This window comes from Hyla sarda, chromosome 10 (assembly GCF_029499605.1).
Source record: "Hyla sarda isolate aHylSar1 chromosome 10, aHylSar1.hap1, whole genome shotgun sequence".
NCBI classification, from domain to species: domain Eukaryota; kingdom Metazoa; phylum Chordata; class Amphibia; order Anura; family Hylidae; genus Hyla; species Hyla sarda.
The window spans coordinates 5,502,882-5,525,182 of NC_079198.1; the positions used below are offsets into that span (position 1 = coordinate 5,502,882).

Genomic DNA, 22,301 nt, shown 5'->3' on the forward strand with positions numbered 1-22,301 from the left:
AGAGGCATGGTGGAGACGCCGGGTATGAGTAAGGCCGGGTGCCACCGGCCGAAACGCGTCACCCCCATGCCTCTCTTGTGTACTGCTTGCAAGTTAAAAAAAAAAAGGACAATCTGCTTGAATATACCGCGCTGGACTCCTTTCTTCCCTCATTACTGTGGTGAGGTCCGCACCTGCCCGTGCCGTGGTTGGTCTACGATGGGTGAGCTGACCTACTCTCCTCCTTTTGCATATATATATATATATATATATATATATATGTGGGTGGAGGGTGGGAAGGAGAGACAGGTTTGTGCAGGTGCCTAAAAACACATCCACAGCACCATCTAGTGGAGTATATAGTGTAACAAAATAGGCGTTAGTCAATCAAACTTAAAGGGGTTCTCCGGTGCTTAGACATCTTATCCCCTATCCAAAAGATAGGGGATAAGATGCCTGATCGCGGGAGTCCCGCCGCTGGGGACCCCCGGGATCTTGCACGCGGCACCCCGTTTGTAATCGGTCCCCAGTTTTTCGCTGCAGATCTGCTGGTGAAGGCCCCGCTTTATGCTGTCTTTACATGTGCCTGCTCGTAGCGATGTGCGAGTCGCAGTATACTCACACATCGCGTGAGCTCTCTGCCTAGCTCAGAGCAGGGATAGTGGCCGCGCACATTGCCGCAGGGTGTCTGCTCGTCGTGGCGTTTTGCGGCTACGAGCAGGCACATGTAAAGACAGTATAGATCGGGGCCTTCACCAGCGGATCCGCAGCATAAAATACGCTGTAAATCCGCTCGTGTGAACGTACCCTTAGGGTCTATACACATACCGGATCCTGTGCGGATTTGAAGTTGCGGATCTACAGTTGTAAATTTTGCAGTTACAGATCTGGTGTGCGTGAGTGCACCCTTGGGGTATGTTCACACTGGTGGATCTACAGTTGCCGGTTTTAGCCGTGGCGGGTTTTCCACGGTGGATTTTCTACATCGGAAAATCTTCAGCAGATTACATTGACTTCTGTGAGACCCAACTGTGTGAACGTACCCTTATAGTTTATTTGCATGTAGTGGTTTTTGCAGTACCCACATGTGAATAAAACAGTATTTCTCAACCAGGGCGCCTCCAGCTGTTGTAAAACTACAACTCCCAGCATGCCCAGACAGCCAACGGTGGAAAACTTTTTTTTTTTTTTTTAAATCAGCTGGTGCCAGAAAGTTAAACAGATTTGTAAATTCCTTCTATTAAAAAATCTTAATCCTTCCTGTACTTCTTAGCTGCTGAATACTACAGAGGAAATTATTTTCTTTTTGGAACACAGAGCTCTCTGCTGACATCTCGACCACAGTGCTCTCTGCTGACATCTCTGTCCATTTTAGGAACTGTCCAGAGCAGCATATGTTTGCTATGAGGATTTTCTCCTACTCTGGACAGTTCTTCAAATGGACAGAGGTGTCAGCAGAGAGCACTGTGGTCATGATGTCAGCAGAGAGCTCTGTGTTCCAAAAAGAAAATAATTTCCTTTGTAGTATTCAGCAGCTAATAAGTACTGGAAGGATTAAGATTTTTTTTAATAGAAGTAATTTACAAATCTGTTTAACTTTCTGGCACAAGTTGATTTAAAAAAACAAAACATAAACAATTTTTACCGGAGTACCCCTTTAAGGCCCACCGATGCGAGATCTAGGCCTTACCCAATGACCCTTCAGGTCAAGTTGGTAGATTTGGACATGCTGGGAGTTGTAGTTTTGCAACAGCTAAAGGCCCACAGCTTGGAGACCTATACGATGACCCTCTTAAAAACGACACGGTCAATATCTACAGTACATTACAAAACTGCGGCAATTCACAGTAAATTGATGCTACCACTATGGGTTTTATTTTACGTAAAAGTGTTTTTAATGGCAAAATAATAGCAAAGTGCTGCGTTTTTTTTTGTAAAAATCACATTAAAATCGCAGCATTTTTCTCTAATTTTATGGAATGTGCAGGAAGAAAAAAAAAATAAAGAAAAAAACCTTTTAAATCTGAATATGGGTGCAATCTCATGGGGCACCAGATGGGCCTCACCGATGGCAGATGTAGGAAACCACTGCCCCGTGTGAATATGCAGACGTCTGGCAGACACGGCCATACCTGAGGAACAAGCACAAACCTGACCACAACCAGCTGATCCACATTCTTCACACTCCACAGTAACAAGACTAGGAGGGACGTGACCCATGCCTTGAAGCCCAGGGCTAGAACCTGTTCAGATCCTAGTCATAGGAAGGAAGAAGTGAGAAGATTAGAAGATTTAATAGAGCTAAACAGGAGCTGCGGGAGATCAGGGGCAGGTAAGTATGGCTTTTTTATTTTTGAATTTACTGGGCGCTGGCATCTTCTGCTGGTGCCTACAGAGATTCCACCATGTGAACATACCCTTAGGCAGTGTTTTCCAAACAGTGTGCCTCCAGCTGTTGCGAAACTACAACTCCCAGCATGCCCGGACAGCCGTTGGCTGTCCGGGCATGCTGGGAGTTGTAGTTTTGCAACAGCTGGAGGCACACTGTTTGATATACACTGCCCTGAGGCCATGTTTCCACACAACTTATTTTGGGTGTTTTCTTTATTACCTGAAAAAAACAAAAACGCCATATTCTCAGCAAAAGGCTGTCCGGGCATGCTGGGAGTTGTAGTTTCGCAACAGCTGGAGGCACACTGTTTGATATACACTGCCCTAAGGCCATGTTTCCACACAACTTATTTTGGGTGTTTTCTTTATTACCTGAAAAACTAAAACGCCATATTCTCAGCAAAAGGCTGTCCGGGCATGCTGTGAGTTGTAGTTTCGCAACAGCTGGAGGCTCACTGTTTAATATACACTGCCCTAAGGCCATGTTTCCACACAACTTATTTTGGGTGTTTTATTTATTACCTGAAAAAACAAAAAACGCCATATTCTCAGCAAAAGGCTGTCCGGGCATGCTGGGAGTTGTAGTTTCGCAACAGCTGGAGGCACACTGTTTGATATACACTGCCCTGAGGCCATGTTTCCACACAACTTATTTTGGGTGTTTTTTATTACCTGAAAAAAACTAAAACGCCATATTCTCAGCAAAAGGCTGTCCGGCCATGCTGGGAGTTGTAGTTTCGCAACAGCTGGAGGCACACTGTTTGATATACACTGCCCTAAGGCCATGTTTCCACACAACTTATTTTGGGTGTTTTTTTTATTACCTGAAAAAACAAAAACGCCATCTTCTCAGCAAAAGGCTGTCCGGCCATGCTGGGAGTTGTAGTTTCGCAACAGCTGGAGGCACACTGTTTGATATACACTGCCCTAAGGCCATGTTTCCACACAACTTATTTTGGGTGTTTTCTTTATTACCTGAAAAACTAAAACGCCATATTCTCAGCAAAAGGCTGTCTGGCCATGCTGGGAGTTGTAGTTTCGCAACAGCTGGAGGCACACTGTTTAATATACACTGCCCTAAGGCCATGTTTCCACACAACTTATTTTGGGTGTTTTCTTTATTACCTGAAAAAAACAAAAACGCCATATTCTCAGCAAAAGGCTGTCCGGGCATGCTGGGAGTTGTAGTTTCGCAACAGCTGGAGGCACACTGTTTGATATACACTGCCCTAAGGCCATGTTTCCACACAACTTATTTTGGGTGTTTTCTTTATTACCTGAAAAACTAAAACGCCATATTCTCAGCAAAAGGCTGTCCGGGCATGCTGTGAGTTGTAGTTTCGCAACAGCTGGAGGCTCACTGTTTAATATACACTGCCCTAAGGCCATGTTTCCACACAACTTATTTTGGGTGTTTTATTTATTACCTGAAAAAACAAAAAACGCCATATTCTCAGCAAAAGGCTGTCCGGGCATGCTGGGAGTTGTAGTTTCGCAACAGCTGGAGGCACACTGTTTGATATACACTGCCCTGAGGCCATGTTTCCACACAACTTATTTTGGGTGTTTTTTATTACCTGAAAAAAACTAAAACGCCATATTCTCAGCAAAAGGCTGTCCGGCCATGCTGGGAGTTGTAGTTTCGCAACAGCTGGAGGCACACTGTTTGATATACACTGCCCTAAGGCCATGTTTCCACACAACTTATTTTGGGTGTTTTTTTTATTACCTGAAAAAACAAAAACGCCATATTCTCAGCAAAAGGCTGTCCGGGCATGCTGGGAGTTGTAGTTTCACAACAGCTGGAGGCACACTGTTTGATATACACTGCCCTAAGGCCATGTTTCCACACAACTTATTTTGGGTGTTTTTTTTATTACCTGAAAAAACTAAAACGCCATATTCTCAGCAAAAGGCTGTCTGGCCATGCTGGGAGATGTAGTTTCGCAACAGCTGGAGGCTCACTGTTTGATATACACTGCACTAAGGACATGTTTCCACACAACCTATTTTTGGTGTTTTTTTTTTATTACCTGAAAAAACAAAAACACCATATTCTCAGAAAAAGGCTGTCCGGCCATGCTGGGAGTTGTAGTTTTGCAACAGCTGGAGGCACGCTGGTTGGGGGGGAAAAAAACACCTTTTTTTGTCCTGGTTTCCACACATGTTTTTTTTCTAGCATTATTTTGGATATCTGCCACTGCAGTTTTTTTTTTATAGCCAGAAGTGGATCCAGTAGTAAGGAGAACTATAAGTCCTTCCTATTTATTTCCCTTCATGGTAAAAAACACTTCTGGCTTTGACTCAAAAACTGCAACAAGAGGGGGTCGGTTGGGGGGCTTTGGTGGGGGTGGGGGGGGGTAGGGTTTGGTGGGTGGGGTGGGTTTGCTCCCCCACTTTGAACTCCCAAGATGTAGTTTTTGTCCCTTTTTTTGTTGTTGTTGAAATAGTGGGTTTTAGTCTGTTTTTTTTTCTTTGGCAGTTTATCTTGTATTTTTATCATTAGTGATTTTTTTTATTTTTATATATAACTGTTTTTATTTATTGTTTATCAGTGATTTCTTAAATGGGCACTCTCATTAATACTAATTTTTGCTATTGCACTCCTTATGGTAAATAAAAAATCTTTCCAATGTACTTTGATTTAAAAAATAAATAAATTAAGTTTTCTATGTTTTATTTGTGTTTAAAAAAGCTGCCACTAGGTGTCTCCCTACTTGTCCAGAGCACATTCCACCCCCCCCCCATCTCTTGCACAGACTTTGGACTCCTGCTGTCCAAAATCAGGAAGTGCAGTCTATAGTGCTGAGGGGTGTGTGCAGCCTTATCCAATTGTGGTGGAGGGGTGTGTGTGGTGCAGGGCAGATGTTGTTACCCTAGGGGTAGATAGCATTAACCCATTGTATTCGAGAAGTCAGGGCGTGGTTTAGCCTATAACCACCCGAAGGTATACCGCTGGATCCTGGGCTAGGCACGGGGGCAATAAAGACTCCGACACCAAGTTACGGACAACGGTAGCTTTACTGAGGGGAGACAGATGGTGAAGTCTATACAGTTCAGCCAGGGCCCACGGAGGTGACCAGTGACACAGAGACCTTAAGGGTTTGCTGGGACTTGTAGTAGGACTGGACAATTGAATGCAGACCACGCTGACTTGACAGATGACAGGGACTGACTTGACTTGACTCCTAAGCTGTGACTTTATCTTACTTGACTTGATGGCGGCTGCAGGACTGGACTTTGAGGTCTCCAACACTCAGGACACACACACTAGACAAGACTGCACTGGACCTCAGCAGAAGAGCAAAGCTCAAAGAGAGAGAAAAGACTTCTCCCAGGGCTTATATGGAGGAGACTCTGGTGGGGTCCCATTGGTCACCCTTAAGTCACCTGGTCACTGATACAATCACATGATAACTCACATGACAACTGAAGATCACATGGGAACATTTCTTAAAGCTATAACACTTCTTTACACACTTTACAGCATAACAAATGGCAAAACATATGTACATGAGGAGACAGGGGGCCCAGGGGACACTGCAGGGAGGCTGCCTGACAGGACAGCAAGGGTACAGGGTAACAACTCCCATACTGGGCCACCACACAATCACAGCTCATCTCACACTGAACTGCTCTGGGCTGTGTGTAGCAGAGTGAGGGAGGAAGTTCTCCCCTGTACGGCTTCAGATGATGTCACGCCTGCTGGGGAACGCCCCTTCCCAGTCTGTGAATCTAACTAAGACTGAGCAGAAAATACAGAGCAATATCAACGTAGAAAACAAAAAAATAAAGGCAGGGGGTGGTTTAACAAGATCATAAGAGGTACTCTTTAAGGATTTCTGTGGAATTGACAAGGATTTTCCTTGCATAATTCATGCGCCAGTATTCCGCTCCAATACTTCAAGTTCCATGGACTTTAAGGCCTCGTTCACAAGGCAATATTTCCAGCTCGGAAATTTCTTTGCAGCACAGTCCCATTGTTTTTGTTAAAATGGGTACTTCTATGGTAAACATTTTTTTTTTTTTTATCAATTGGTGCCAGAAAGTTAAACAGATTTAAACAGTTAAACAAATTACTTCTATTTAAAATCTTTACCCTTCCAGTACTTATCAGCTGCTGTATGCTCCACAGGAAGTTCTTTTCTTTTTGAATTTCCTTTCTGTCTGACCACAGTGCTCTCTGCTGACACCTCTGTCCATTTTAGGAAACTGTCCAGAGTAGGAGAAAATCCCCATAGCAAACCTCTCCTGCTCTGGACAGTTCCTGAAATGGACAGAGGTGTCAGCAGAGAGCACTGTGGTCAGTCTGAAAAGAAATTCAAAAAGAAAAGAACTTCCCCTGGAATATACAGCATCTGATAAGTACTGGAAGGATTATGATTTTTTAATAGAAGTCATTTAAAAATCTGTTTAACTTTCTGGCACCAGTTGATAAAAAAAAAATAGTTTTCCAGTGGAGTACCCCTTTAAGTCTTGTACTTAAAGAGGTACTCCGGTGGAAAAGAAAAGTTTTCAAATCAACTGGTGGCAGAAAGTATCCTTCCAGTATTTATCAGCTGCTGTATGCTGCCACCTCTGTCCATGTCAGGAACTGTCCAGAGAAGGAACAAATCCCCATAGAAAACCTCTCCTGCTCTGGACAGTTTCTGACACGGACAGAGGTGTCAGCAGAGAGTGGTCAGACTGGAAAGAACTAAACAACTTCCTGTGGAGCATACAGCAGCTGATAAGTACTGGAATGATTAAAACTCTTAAATAGAAGTAATTTACAAATCTGTAGAACTTTTTGGCACCACCTAATTAGAATTTTTTCCCCCACTGGATTACCTCTTTAATTTTTCAAGACAAAATGAGTTTGAAGCGGAAATGATGCAGAATTTTCCAAAGGAGAATTGAGAGCCAGCCCATTGGTGGTTGTAGTAGTACTGATCCTCCTCCAGATTTCCCCTTCAAATTTCCCGCCAAGCAGAAGATAGTAGATGTGCTGAATTTCCAGACCAAAAGGATTTCTCGTCAATTCCTCGGTGTGAAAATACCCAAAGAGGGAAAAAAAAATGGCAAAAGAAACAAAAAACCCAAACAACACCGCCATTTCCAAAACACCAGATGTCGGACATCAGCGAGAGGGAGACTCTGGGCCCCCGGCATCATTCCAGCTTCTCACTCATGTGAAATGAGAGAAAAAGAAAAACATTTCATAGTAAAAAAATTAAAAAAAAAGCAAAAATAGAGTAGATGGGGTCACTGGTCCCCAGTACAGCAGCAGGAAACTACACAGACAGATATAAAATATATAAAGCAGGGGCTTACATAGAGGAAAGGGTCCCCACAGCAAGTATTGAAATGGGCCTCCTACTATGGCAGTGGTTCCTAACCTTGTTGGAGGTCCTGAACCCCACCAGGTTCATATGCGCATTCACTGGACCCTTCTTAATCCCACATTCGGCAGGCAGTGTTCCCCCACATTCGGTTGGCAGTGTTCCCCCACATTAGGTTGGCAGTGTTCCCTCCACATTTGGTTGGCAGTGTTCCCCCACATTAGGTTGGCAGTGTTCCCCCACATTAGGCTGGCAGTGTTCCCCCACATTAGGTTGGCAGTGTTCCCCCACATTAGGTTGGCAGTGTTCCCCCACATTAGGTTAGCAGTGTTCCCCCACATTAGGCAGACAGTGTTCCCCCACATTAGGCAGGCAGTGTTCCCCCACATTAGGCTGGCAGTGTTCCCCCACATTAGGTTGGCAGTGTTCCCCCACATTAGGTTGGCAGTGTTCCCCCACATTAGGTTGGCAGTGTTCCCCCACATTAGGTTGGCAGTGTTCCCCCACATTAGGTTGGCAGTGTTCCCCCACATTAGGTTGGCAGTGTTCCCCCACATTAGGTTGGCAGTGTTCCCCCACATTAGGTTGGCAGTGTTCCCCCACATTAGGTTGGCAGTGTCCCCCCACATTAGGTTGGCAGTGTCCCCCCCACATTAGGTTGGCAGTGCCCCCCACATTAGGTTGGCAGTGTCCCCCCACATTAGGTTGGCAGTGTCCCCCCACATTAGGTTGGCAGTGTCCCCCCACATTAGGTTGGCAGTGTCCCCCCACATTAGGTTGGCAGTGTTCCCCCACATTAGGTTGGCAGTGTTCCCCCACATTAGGTTGGCAGTGTTCCCCCACATTAGGCAGGCAGTGTTCTCCCCACATTAGGTTGGCAGTGTTCCCCCACATTAGGTTGGCAGTGTTCCCCCACATTAGGCAGGCAGTGTTCCCCACATTAGGAGCAGACAGTGTTCCCCCACATTAGGCGCAGACAGTGTTCCCCCACATTAGGCAGGCAGTGTTCCCCCACATTAGGCAGGCAGTGTTCCCCCACATTAGGTTGGCAGTGTTCCCCCACATTAGGCAGGCAGTGTTCCCCCACACTAGGCAGGCAGTGTTCCCCCACATTAGGTTGGCAGTGTTCCCCCACATTAGGCAGGCAGTGTTCCCCCACATTAGGCAGGCAGTGTTCCCCCACATTAGGCAGGCAGTGTTCCCCCACATTAGGCAGGCAGTGTGCCCCCACATTTGGTTGGCAGTGTTCCCCCACATTAGGCCGACAGAGTTCCCCCACATTAGGCAGGCAGTGTTCCCCCACATTAGGCAGGCAGTGTTCCCCCACATTAGGCAGGCAGTGTTCCCCCACATTAGGTTGGCAGTGTTCCCCCACATTAGGCTGGCAGTGTTCCCCCACATTAGGCGGGCAGTGTTCCCCCACATTAGGCTGGCAGTGTTCCCCCACATTAGGCGGGCAGTGTTCCCCCACATTAGGCAGGCAGTGTTCCCCACATTAGGCAGGCAGTGTTCCCCCATATTAGGCGCAGACAGAGTTCCCCCATATTAGGCGCAGACAGAGTTCCCCCACATTAGGCAGGCAGTGTTCCCCCACATTCGGCAGGCAGTGTTCCCCCACATTAGGCAGGCAGTGTTCCCCCACATTAGGCAGGCAGTGTTCCCCCACATTCGGCAGGCAGTGTTCCCCCACATTAGGCAGGCAGTGTTCCCCCACATTATGTAGGCCAGTGGTCTTCAACCTCCAGACCTCCAGATGTTGCAAAACAACAATTCCCAGCATGCCCGGACAGCCAACGCCTGTCCGGGCATGCTGGGAGTTGTAGTTTTGCAACATCTGGAGGTCCGCAGGTTGAAGACCACTGATCTAAGGGATATCGACTAACCTAGTACCCAGTTGTCCCCTTATGATCCAGATACCTTCTGTACTATGGCATCTGATTTTACCCCCACAGGTCAGAAAGGTCTAAACTCCTGTATGGCAGGAAAATCTGGTCTTTTATTTATACACGATCCATCGGAGTACCTCTAATAGTGCCTGCCTACAGTCCCCCTATACCAGTGTTTCCCAACCAGGGTGTCTCCAGCTGTTGCAAAACTACAACTTTCAGCATGCCCAGACAGTCAAAGGTTACAGCTAAAATGCTAATTTGCATAATGAATTATATATGCGTGACATCACAGGATACACATATGTGGGGGAAATTTTGTCCTATTCTGACCCCTATAACTTTTTTTCATTTCTCCTTATACGGCCGATCTGCAGTTTTTAGCAGGGCCATTTTTATTTTGATGTGACTTTTTAATCGCTTTTTTCTTAATTACTAACTACAACTCCCAGCATGCCCTGATACAGCCTGGGGCTCAGCAGCTGCTCCAAACGAAAACTACAACTCCCAGAATGTTGGACTATATAGTAATATATAGTAAAGATCGGTGTTTCCCAATCAGGGGTGCCTCCAGCTGTTGAAAAACTACAACTCCCAGCATGTTGGACTATATAGTAAAGATCGCTGTTTCCCAATCAGGGGTGCCTCCAGCTGTTGCAAACCTACAACTCCCAGCATGTTGGACTATATAGTAATACATAGTAAAGATCGGTGTTTCCAATAACTATTGGAAGGATTAAGATTTTTTAATAGATGTAATTTACAAATCTGTTTAACTTTCCGGAGCCAGTTGATATATATATATAAAAAAAAGGTTTTGCCTGGAATACCCCTTTAATCCTTCCAGTACTTTTAAGGGGCTGTATACTACAGAGGAAATGCTTTTCTTTTTGGATTTCTCTTCTGTCATGACCACAGTGCTCTCTACTGACACCACTGTCCATTTTAGGAACTGTCCAGAGCAGGAGAAAATCCCCATAGCAAACATATGCTGCTCTGGACAGTTCCTAAAATGAACAGAGGTGTCAGCAGAGAGCACTGTGGTCGTGACATCAGAGAAATCCAAAAAGAAAAGCAATTCCTCTGTAGTATACAGCCCCTAAAAAGTAATGGAAGGATTAGGATTTTTTTAATAGAAGGAATTTACAAATCTGTTTAACTTTCTGACACCAGTTGATTAAAAAATGTTTTTTTCTCCACAGGAGTACCCCTTTAAGTGATCACTGTAGACATCAGAAAGATTATGGTTTTAGATTGTAAAAAAAAATTGTAAAAAATTGGTGCAGCTCACAATTAATCCCGACGGAGGTTGAATTGGGTTTACTAATAAAGAAAAAACAGCCCACAGTCTTCAGTGTCCTACCCAAAAATTGAGTGTGTGATGGACTATGAAATTTTATCTCATCAAATACAATTACATCAAATTTAAAAAGTAAAAATAAAAAATGCTAATAAAATACAATAAAATACTCCACAGGGCGCTTGCGGTTGTAGTGATATCCGGACTATATATCATATAATGGTTGTCCTAGAGTTTACTATCTCACTAATGTCTCTTAGATTATTATGTTCTCATGTTCAATAGTAGAGTTCACCTATATTATGGACATATTCACACAAGCTATGGAGAAGATTATTCCAATATAGATCTCTATGCCGGCAATAGAATGGCAATGATTAATATCCACCTGTAGGAAAAGAATATAGATTTCCACCTCATGCTAAAAGTTAAAGGGGTATTCCAGGAAAAAACTTATATATATATATATCTCAACTGGCTCCAGAAAGTTAAACAGATTTGTAAATTACTTCTATTAAAAAATCTTAATCCTTCCAATAATTATCAGCTGCTGAAGTTGAGTTGTTGTTTTCTGTCTGCCAACAGTGCTCTCTGCTGACATCTCTGCTTGTCTCGGGAACTGCACACAGAAGAAGAGGTTTGCTATGGGGATTTGCTTCTAAACTGGGCGGTTTCCGAGACAAGTGTCATCAGAGAGGATTTAGACAGAAAAGAACAACCTTAACTTCAGAAGCTCATAAGTACTGAAAGGATTAAGATTTTTTAAGTAATTTACAAATCTGTTTAACTTTCTGGAGCCAGTTGATATATATAAAAAAAAGTTTTTTTCCTGGATAACCCCTTTAATATTCACCTGTAAAGAAAGAATATGCAGTTCCACCTTATAACACAGGTTGGTATGGAGCCGGTATGTCGTGGTCTGCCTGCGGGAGAAAGATCGTTTGGCAATTATGTGCCACTCACCGCTCCATGTCGGTGCTTCTGTCCTTGCTTCGGTGCTCCAGCCAGCAGCGATGGACCTTGCTGCGGCCATGCGCCGGTGGCGTCTGTGATGCTCCTTGCGGCCTGCACGCTGGCGAGTTCCCGGAGAATGCGGTCAGATGACCGTGGGGGCGCTCGCTCCGTCGGAGGTTCAAACTTGATGCAGGAATAGATGTTCAAACTTGTAGGCTGGATGCAAAGGTGGATTTTAGGCAGCAGGGGTGAATGTGAATGGCAGTGGTTAACCCCTTCTTGCCCTGCAGATTTTTCACACGTGTCAGCAGAAACGTACTTGAGATATATTCACCAATATCGCTTGGTGTGAATATGGATAGGCGTTTTTCATCCGGATGCTCAATTTAAAATCTCCATAAGTCTCCAAACGCATTTCGGGGTGTTCTGGGATCTATCCAAACCCCTTCTTTAGTGGTGTGGGAGTTGTGTGCTGTCTTGGTTCCATTTTATATCTACCTGGTCCAATCACCTGTACCAAGTCGTAAGCAAAATCTGGTGTGGATCAGGACTATAGAGCAGGATAATACATGTATATGAGAGGAATGGTTGGCATAATGATGTGGATCTATCTTGAGCAATACCAAAATATACATAATACAAACAAATGTATGTACAAATGTGAAATTAAATAAAATTAGAATGAATACTACAGGAAAATGGAAAAAAAAGCATACTAATAAATGAATAAAAATAAATAAAAATAAACAGGCAGACAGCTGAGGAAGGCTCCCATGCCGAAACGCGTCCTTGTACTACACTATGGCATAATAAATCTTCACTTTGCATTACTGGTGAGTGCTGGGTATCTTCTTTCTTGTTATATCTTATTCCTTGATTCCTGGTTTCCTTATCCTTGCATTGGTGAGTGCTGGGTATCATCTTTCTTGTTATATCTTATTCCTTGATTCCTGATTTCCTTATCCTTGTATTGGTGAGTGCTGGGTATCATCTTTCTTGTTCCATTGTTATATCTTATTCCTTGATTCCTGTTTGCCGTATCCTTGTATTGGTGAGTGCTGGGTATCATCTTTCTTGTTCCATTGTTATATCTTATTCCTTGATTCCTGTTTGCCGTATCCTTGTATTGGTGAGTGCTGGGTATCATCTTTCTTGTTCCATTGTTATATCTTATTCCTTGATTCCTGTTTGCCGTATCCTTGTATTGGTGTTTGGAAGTGATATGAATACGGTTCTGGTTGTTTCCGTTGAACAGTTTCGGAGTTTCTCCAAAGTTGTGTTTGTCTGGCTTTTATTGACAGCAGCCAGGAAAGAATCAGAAGATGAATCTGCTGGGTCACTATCAGACTGGACATAAGGATATGCTAATTACGTGAATCTTTACTCTCAAACCATGGAATGGGGTGTGGACTTTCCTAAAGAAAATTCCCAAGTTGCTACAAAGAAAACATAATAATGTAAATAAAGATAATATTTAGAAACCAAGATGGGTCCAAACACTGAAAGTTCACAGAAGCCTTAGAGTCAGCTTTTGTACCCTCAAAGAAGCCCCAGGAGATGGCGATGGGGACGATGGCGCCAAAGAGACCGAGCAGGGTGAAGCATTTGCTGCACAAATTGGTAACGTTTTTGCAATACAGTTCCCGTATCAGGTTTTTGATGAAAAACGGATTCCTCAAAACCTGACTAAACTGTATCAAAACGTGTGTACGAATTTCAACCCATATACAGTTAAAAACCGTATACGGTTTGCAAAATGAAGTCCGGTTGCATCCATTTTTAAGAAATAAACGTATACGTTTTTAAACTTTTCACTCCATTTTGAATTAAGTTTCACTTAAATCCCCTTTGATTGAAATTCCAAGAAAAAAAACTGTGCAAAGTCTAAAACCGTATGGTACAAACCGGTTAGAACCGTATGCACATACGGTTCTTTTTGGTTCCCATTGACTCCCATGTTAAAAAAAAAACATACATGGTTTTCCCCCTGACCAAAAAACTTGGTAGACTACGGTTTTGGGTACGGGGAAAAAAAAACCTGACAAAACCGTACAGGATGCAACACGGACACAACCGGATGCATCTTTTGGCGTATGGTTTTCAATGGAGAATCAATGCATACGGTTTTCAATACGGTTCCGTACGGTTTTCACATTGAAAACGTATATGGGAACTGTATTGCAAAAACGTGGTGTGAATGCAGCCTAAGAAGCAAATCAGTCCCAAAATGGCTATAGCCGGCGGATCTTATGGCACTTCAGAGATTCGGCAATTTATTATGGCAAATCTATTTAGAACGTTTCTCGTTGTTCTAACCTGAGGAGGATTAGATACCCAAGATTGGTCAGATTCTGCGGTGTAAGACTTTTCCGTAAAGTATTCCGCTCCTGCTGTCTCTCATCTGGATTCCAATGGACTATTTTTTGGGGGGGAGAGTCGGTGCAATACTCTCCCTGCTATTACAGAAGAAAAGGTCATTTGGCTGATTCTCCAAAAAGAAGCTTAATTTCCTGCCAAGAAGATCTACGCGACTGGAGATCATAAGCTACTGGCGTGGATAAAATGGTGTCACGTTGGACCCTCTTCTTCACATTTTGATTTTATCCTAATATACTGTCCAGCGGGGAAAGTATCAGAGAGTACGTGCTTTTTGACGGTCCTCTTAGGAATCAGCACATATCACTTATCCTGTGTTACGGAGGCTCATGACGTCATGGCCACACCAAGCTTGTGACATCACTGCCACGCCCCCTCAATGCGAGTCTATGGGAGGGGGCGTTTCACGCCCCCTCCCATAGACTCACATTGAGGGGGCGTGGTCGTGACTTCACGAGCCTCTGCCCCGCATCGCCAGTCATCTGGCACGGAGTGAAGTTTGCTTCATGCACCGGATGTCGGGGGGTGCTGCGGCCGAGATCGTGCGGGTCCCCAGCGGCAGGACCCCTGCGATCAGACATCTTATCCTCTATCCTTTGGGCAGAGTACCCCTTTAACCCTGCATATATATAGCATCGCATCCCCTATCGTTCATCCACCAATACCCCTTTCCTTCGTCCATCTCCTTCTGTTCTTGGTTGAATATGTGATAAGGGTTAACATACCAGACACAAAGACAGGTACAGTGAACGTGACAAAAAGTTAATTGAAGACTGAAGAGGGAGAGCGGGCCCCCTAGGGCTCACAATTTACAAGAAGATGGGAGGTAAACAATAGGTGAGGGGGACAGCTGGCCATCTCTGGGAAGTTAGAGAAGTAGCCGTTCACAGAGCAGTTCAATAGCACCAGGGTTATTGTAGGTCATAGGATGTCTTGCGGCGGTGGGTCTTCGGGTTGCTTTTGAAGGTCTTGATGGTGGGTGAGAGCCAGATGTGTTGGGGGTACCAAGTTCCAGTGTATGGGGGAAGCACGGGAGAAGTTTAGGAGATGGTTGTGTGGGGTGCGGACGAGGGGAGGACAAAGGCGGAGGTCTTAAGAGGATCGGAGATTACACGAGAGGTGGTATCGGGAGGTCAGGTCAGAGGTGTATGGGGGGACAGGTTGTGGACGGCCTAGTATGTTGTGGTGAACAGTTTAGTCTAAATTTTTTGGGCAATGGGTGGTGTCAGTGAAAGGATTGGCAGAGGAGGAGCGAGGGGAGAGATCGATTATTGGGCAGCAGAGATGAGGATGGATTGGAGGGGAGCAAGAGTGTTAGATGGAAGACCACAGTGGAAGATGATGCAGTAGTCAAAGTGGGAGATGATGAGGACATGTACCAATAGTTTAGGTTAAAGGGGTACTCCGCCCCTAGACATCTTATCCCCTATCCAATGGATAAGATGTCTGATCACAGGGGTCCCGCCGCTGGGGACCCCGCGATCTTGGCTGCGGCACTCCAGACATGCGGTGCACGGAGCGAACTTCGCTCCGTGCAGGACGACTGACGATGCAGCCTGAGGCTTGCGATGTCAACCGTGCCCCCTCAATGCAAGCCTATGGGAGGGGGCGTGACGGCCATCACGGCCCCTCCCATAGACTTGCATTGAGGGGGGGGTGGGGTGGCGAGACGTCAGTGGCATCTGGGAAGGACTGTCCCCCATAATGTAAGCGTTACTGGACAAGAAGCAGCGGGCCGGGAAAAAGCTTGTGGCGGCCCAAGAGATCCCTGCATTAGTATAACAAGTGCGGAGGGGGCACATGTCGTCGTATTTGGTGGGTGGCACACATACTTGTAGGGGGCATACATTTGATACTGGGGGGCATATATTTTATTCTGGGGCTTGTCCCTAAGTGTTCGGGGGCAAACTTTACTTTATTCTGGGTGGGTGGTACATAGATTGTGAAAGGCACATAATTTATCCTAGGGGGCACATACCTTATACTGGGGGGCTCACACATTGGGGGGGGGCACATACTTTATCCTAGGGGGCACATACCTTATTCTGGGGGGCTCACACATTGGGGGGGGGCAAGTACTTTATCCTAGGGGGCACATACCTTATTATGGGGGGCTCACACATTGGGGGGGGGGGGGGGGGGCACATACTTTATCCTAGGTGGCACATACCTTATTCTGGGGGGCTCAAACATGGGGGGGGGCACATACTTTATCCTAGGGGGCACATACCTTATTCTGGGGGGCTCACATACTTTATCCTAGGTGGCACATACCTTATTCTGGGGGGCTCACATACTTTATCCTAGAGGGCACATACCTTATAATGGGGGTCTCACACATTGGGGGAGCACATACTTCATCCTAGGGGGCACATACCTTATACTGGGGGGCTCACATACTTTAACCTGGGGGTTCCTCCACAGTGTTGGTTACTCAAACATTGTGTGTGTGGGGGGCTTGCAGTATCTGGGGCTTATACTTACGGTGGCGTCTCAGTATTGAGTGTGTGTGTGGGGGGGGAGATGGCTCCTCTCAGTATCTGGGGGGGGGGGATCCCAGTATTGGGGTGCATATACTTTCTCCTGGTGGGGGGTATCTCCTCAGTATTGGGGTGCATATACTTTCTTCTGGTGGGGGGGAGGGTTTTCCTCAGTATTGGGGTGCATATACTTTCTCCCCCGGGGGGGGGGGGGGGATCTCCTCAGTATTAGGGTGCATATACTTTCTCCCCCGGGGGGATCTCCTCAGTATTGGGGTGCATATACTTTCTCCCAGTGGGGGGTTATCCTCAGTATCTGGGGGATTCTCCTCAGTATTGGGGTGCATATACTTTCTTCTGGTGGGGGGGGGGGTTTCCTCAGTATTGGGGTGCATATACTTTCTCCCCCGGGGGGGGGGGGATCTCTTCAGTATTGGGGTGCATATACTTTCTCCTGGTGGGGGATCTCAGTATTGGGGTGCATATACTTTCTCTCCCGGGGGGATCTCCTCAGTATTGGGGTGCACATACTTTCTCCTGGTGGGGGTCTCTCCTCAGTATCTTGGGGGGTTATCCTCAGTATTGGGGTACATATACTTTCTCCCAGTGGGGGGGCTCTCCTCAGTATCTGGGGGGAATCTCCTCAGTATTGGGGTGCATATACTTTCTCCCGGTGGTGGGGCGTTCTCCTCAGTATCTGGGAGGGTTATCCTCAGTATTGGGGTGCATATACTTTCTCCCGGTGGGGGGTTCTCCTCAGTATCTGGGGGGGGGGGGTTCTCCTCAGTACTGGGGTGCATATACTTTTTCCCGGTGGGGGGTTCTCCTCAGTATCTGGGGGGGGTTATCCTCAGTATTGGGGTGCATATACTTTCTCCCGTTGTGAGGTTCTCTCCTCACTATCTGGGGGCGGGGGGCATCTCCTCAGTATCGGGGGCCCTCTCTCCTCAGTATCGGGGGGGCATCTCCTCAGTATCGGGGGGCCCTCTCTCCTCAGTATTACGCGCACAATACTTTCTCCTGGTGGGGGGGGGGGCTCCTCAGTATCTGGGGGCGGGGGGCATCTCCTCAGTATCTGGGGGGGATTATCCTTAGTATTGGGGTGCATATACTTTCTCCCGTTGTGAGGTTCTCTCCTCACTATCTGGGGGCGGGGGGCATCTCCTCAGTATCGGGGGCCCTCTCTCCTCAGTATCTGGGGACATCTCCTCAGTATCGGGGGCCCTCTCTCCTCAGTATTACGCGCACAATACTTTCTCCTGGTGGGGGGGGGGGGGCTCCTCAGTATCTGGGGGCGGGGGGCATCTCCTCAGTATCTGGGGGGGATTATCCTTAGTATTGGGGTGCATATACTTTTTCCCGGTGGGGGGTTCTCCTCAGTATCTGGGGGGGTTATCCTCAGTATTGGGGTGCATATACTTTCTCCCGTTGTGGGGTTCTCTCCTCACTATCTGGGGGCGGGGGGCATCTCCTCAGTATCGGGGGGCCCTCTCTCCTCAGTATTACGCGCACAATACTTTCTCCTGGTGGGGAAGGGGGTCTCTCCTCAGTATCGGGGGGGGGGGGGGGGTCTCCTCAGTATCTGGGGGGTTCTCCTCAGTATTTGGCGCACAATACTCTCTCCTGGTGGGGGGCCTTTCCTCAGTATCGGGGGGCCCTCTCTCCTCAGTATCGGGGGCCCTCTCTCCTCAGTATCGGGGGCCCTCTCTCCTCAGTATTACGCGCACAATACTCTCTCCTGGTGGGGGGCATCTCCTCAGTATCTGGGGGCATCTCCTCAGTATCGGGGGCACTCTCTCCTCAGTATCTGGGGGGGGCATCTCCTCAGTATCTGGGGGCCCTCTCTTCTTAGTATCTGGGGGGGGCATCTCCTCAGTATCGGGGGGCCCTCTCTTCTTAGTATCTGGGGGGGACATCTCAGTATCGGGGGGCCCTCTCGCCTCAGTATTACGCGCACAATACTTTCTCCTGGTGGGGGGGTCTCTCCTCAGTATTACGCGCACAATACTTTCTCCTGGTGGGGGGTCTCTCCTCAGTATCTGGGGGCATCTCCTCAGTATCGGGGGGCCCTCTCTCCTCAGTATCTGGGGGCATCTCCTCAGTATCGGGGGGCCCTCTCTCCTCAGTATCTGGGGGCATCTCCTCAGTATCGGGGGGCCCTCTCTCCTCAGTATCTGGGGGCATCTCCTCAGTATCGGGGGGGCCTCTCTCCTCAGTATCTGGGGACATCTCCTCAGTATCGGGGGGCCCTCTCTCCTCAGTATTACGCGCACAATACTTTATCCAGGTGGGGGGGTCTCTCCTCAGTATCTGGGGACATCTCCTCAGTATCGGGGGCCCTCTCTCCTCAGTATTACGCGCACAATACTTTCTCCTGGTGGGGGGGGGGTCTCTCCTCAGTATCTGGGGACATCTCCTCAGTATCGGGGGGCCCTCTCTCCTCAGTATTACGCGCACAATACTTTATCCAGGTGGGGGGTCTCTCCTCAGTATCTGGGGACATCTCCTCAGTATCGGGGGTCTCTCTCTCCTCAGTATTACGCGCACAATACTTTCTCCTGGTGGGGGGGGGGGGTCTCTCCTCAGTATTACGCGCACAATACTTTCTCCTGGTGGGGGGTCTCTCCTCAGTATCGGGGGGCCCTCTCTCCTCCGTGTCGGGGTGACACACTGTGCCGGAGCCCCCGCTCTCCGCGGAGTAGATGAGGCGGGAGGCCGGGAGGGGGAGCAGGGGGAGGATATTTGGGGACGGGGGGGGAGGGCTGTAGCGCGGAGGAGACGGGGGGCTCCACACTGACGCCATCTCCGTGTCAATGAGCCGGCTCGGGTGAATTGTGGGCGCTCAGCACCGGCCGGGACACCCAGAAGTGATCGGCGGTGACCCGGAACCCACCGGAGCCCGGGGCGTGTGTCAGGCCTCTCCCGCCGGCCCGGGGTCTGTCAGGTCTGTATGGTTCCCGCGCTGCGCCCGGTACCGGGGGGAGGGGGCTCCGTTCTCCTGTACGGGGAGGGGGGTGTCGCCATGTCCCGGGGCCCCGCTCTCTCCGCCCGCGCCCCGTGTGGCCCCCGGCATTGTGTGACACGGCCCGGCCCCGGGGAGGAGGGGGAGGGCTCCCGGAGAGAAGACGGGGTGCGGGGCCCTCAGTCTCCCCTCCCGGGGCCCCCACATCGGAGCGGCGGATCTGCAGAACATGGCGGCGGGGATGAGGGGATGCGGCGCTGCCGGAGCCATTTTTGTTTTTCTTTTGTCTGAAAATGTTAATAAACCGTCTGAGAATGTGGGGGAGGCGGGGGCCCCGGGCCTGGTAGGAGGGGGCCACAGCTCGGGGGTCCCTGCCCGGCCCCTCATGTCTGCCGGGGGCCCCTGACCACACAAAGGGGAGCGGCCGGGAATACGACTCCCATCATCTGCCTCAGTCCTGGGCCCCTCACTGCCTGCCCTGCACCCCATCCCTCTGGGGCCCCCCCACAATGGGTTACTATAACAACCGACCCCTCACTGCCTGCTGCTGGGCCCCCCATAATGCGTTACCATAACAACCAACCCATCACATGCCCGGCCCAGGGCCCCAGAGATTGGGTATAGAGCAGGTTGGGGCCCCACGGATTACATATAGTGCAGGTGAGGGCCCCACGGATTACATATAGTGCAGGTGAGGGCCCCACGGATTACATATAGTGCAGGTGAGGGCCCCACAGATTACATATAGTGCAGGTGAGGGCCCCACGGATTACATATAGTGCAGGTGAGGGCCCCACAGATTACATATAGTGCAGGTGAGGGCCCCACAGATTACATATAGTGCAGGTGAGGGCCCCACAGATTACATATAGTGCAGGTGAGGGCCCCACAGATTACATATAGTGCAGGTGAGGGCCCCGGAGATTACATATAGTGCAGGTGAGGGCCCCAGAATTACATATAGTGCAGGTGAGGACCCCACAGATTACATATAGTGCAGGTGATGGCCCCACAGATTACATATAGTGCAGGTGATGGCCCCACAGATTACATATAGTGCAGGTGAGGGCCCCGGAGATTACATATAGTGCAGGTGAGGGCCCCAGAATTACATATAGTGCAGGTGAGGACCCCACAGATTACATATAGTGCAGGTGAGGGCCCCACAGATTACATATAGTGCAGGTGATGGCCCCACAGATTACATATAGTGCAGGCGAGGGCCCCATAGATTACATATAGTGCAGGTGAGGGCCCCACAGATTACATATAGTGCAGGCGAGGGCCCCACAGATTACATATAGTGCAGGCGAGGGCCCCATAGATTACATATAGTGCAGGTGAGGGCCCCACGGATTACATATAGTGCAGGTGAGGGCCCCACGGATTACATATAGTGCAGGTGAGGGCCCCACAGATTACATATAGTGCAGGTGAGGGCCCCACAGATTACATATAGTGCAGGTGAGGGCCCCACAGATTACATATAGAGCAGGTGAGGGCCCCACAGATTACATATAGTGCAGGTGAGGACCCCACAGATTACATATAGTGCAGACGAGGGCCCCATAGATTACATATAGTGCAGGTGAGGGCCCCACAGATTACATATAGTGCAGGTGAGGGCCCCACGGATTACATATAGTGCAGGTGAGGGCCCCACGGATTACATATAGTGCAGGTGAGGGCCCCACGGATTACATATAGTGCAGGTGAGGGCCCCACGGATTACATATAGTGCAGGTGAGGGCCCCACAGATTACATATAGTGCAGGTGAGGGCCCCACAGATTACATATAGTGCAGGTGAGGGCCCCGGAGATTACATATAGTGCAGGTGAGGACCCCACAGATTACATATAGTGCAGGTGAGGGCCCCACAGATTACATATAGTGCAGGTGATGGCCCCACAGATTACATATAGTGCAGGCGAGGGCCCCATAGATTACATATAGTGCAGGTGAGGGCCCCACAGATTACATATAGTGCAGGCGAGGGCCCCACAGATTACATATAGTGCAGGCGAGGGCCCCATAGATTACATATAGTGCAGGTGAGGGCCCCACGGATTACATATAGTGCAGGTGAGGGCCCCACGGATTACATATAGTGCAGGTGAGGGCCCCACAGATTACATATAGTGCAGGTGAGGGCCCCACAGATTACATATAGTGCAGGTGAGGGCCCCACAGATTACATATAGAGCAGGTGAGGGCCCCACAGATTACATATAGTGCAGGTGAGGACCCCACAGATTACATATAGTGCAGACGAGGGCCCCATAGATTACATATAGTGCAGGTGAGGGCCCCACAGATTACATATAGTGCAGGTGAGGGCCCCAGAGATTGGGTATAGAGCAGGCTGGGGCCCCAGAATTACATATAGTGCAGGTGAGGGCCCCACGGATTACATATAGTGCAGGTGAGGGCCCCACGGATTACATATAGTGCAGGTGAGGGCCCCACGGATTACATATAGTGCAGGTGAGGGCCCCACGGATTACATATAGTGCAGGTGAGGGCCCCACGGATTACATATAGTGCAGGTGAGGGCCCCACGGATTACATATAGTGCAGGTGAGGGCCCCACAGATTACATATAGTGCAGGTGAGGGCCCCACGGATTACATATAGTGCAGGTGAGGGCCCC

General features: G+C 48.3%; 2 protein-coding genes across 6 annotated transcripts in view; one reads left to right on the forward strand and one right to left on the reverse strand.

Annotated features, from left to right (window-relative positions):
* The window catches only part of TRIM62 (tripartite motif containing 62), a 46,903-nt gene extending 32,348 nt beyond the window's left edge, over window positions 1-14,555 (reverse strand). The window contains exon 1 of one of the 2 annotated variants that reach the window (XM_056544244.1): window positions 11,841-14,555. The gene's annotated coding sequence lies outside the window, so the exon portion shown is untranslated. Of the gene's footprint in view, window positions 1-2,130; window positions 2,153-11,840 lie in introns of those variants that run through there. The other variant, XM_056544243.1, reaches the window with a different exon arrangement.
* Window positions 14,556-19,438: 4,883 nt separating this feature from the next.
* The window catches only part of ZNF362 (zinc finger protein 362), a 47,581-nt gene continuing 44,718 nt past the window's right edge, over window positions 19,439-22,301 (forward strand). For 3 of the 4 annotated variants that reach the window (XM_056542427.1, XM_056542428.1, XM_056542429.1), the window contains exon 1: window positions 19,439-19,631. The gene's annotated coding sequence lies outside the window, so the exon portion shown is untranslated. The remainder of the gene's footprint in view (window positions 19,632-22,301) is intronic. The other variant, XM_056542430.1, reaches the window with a different exon arrangement.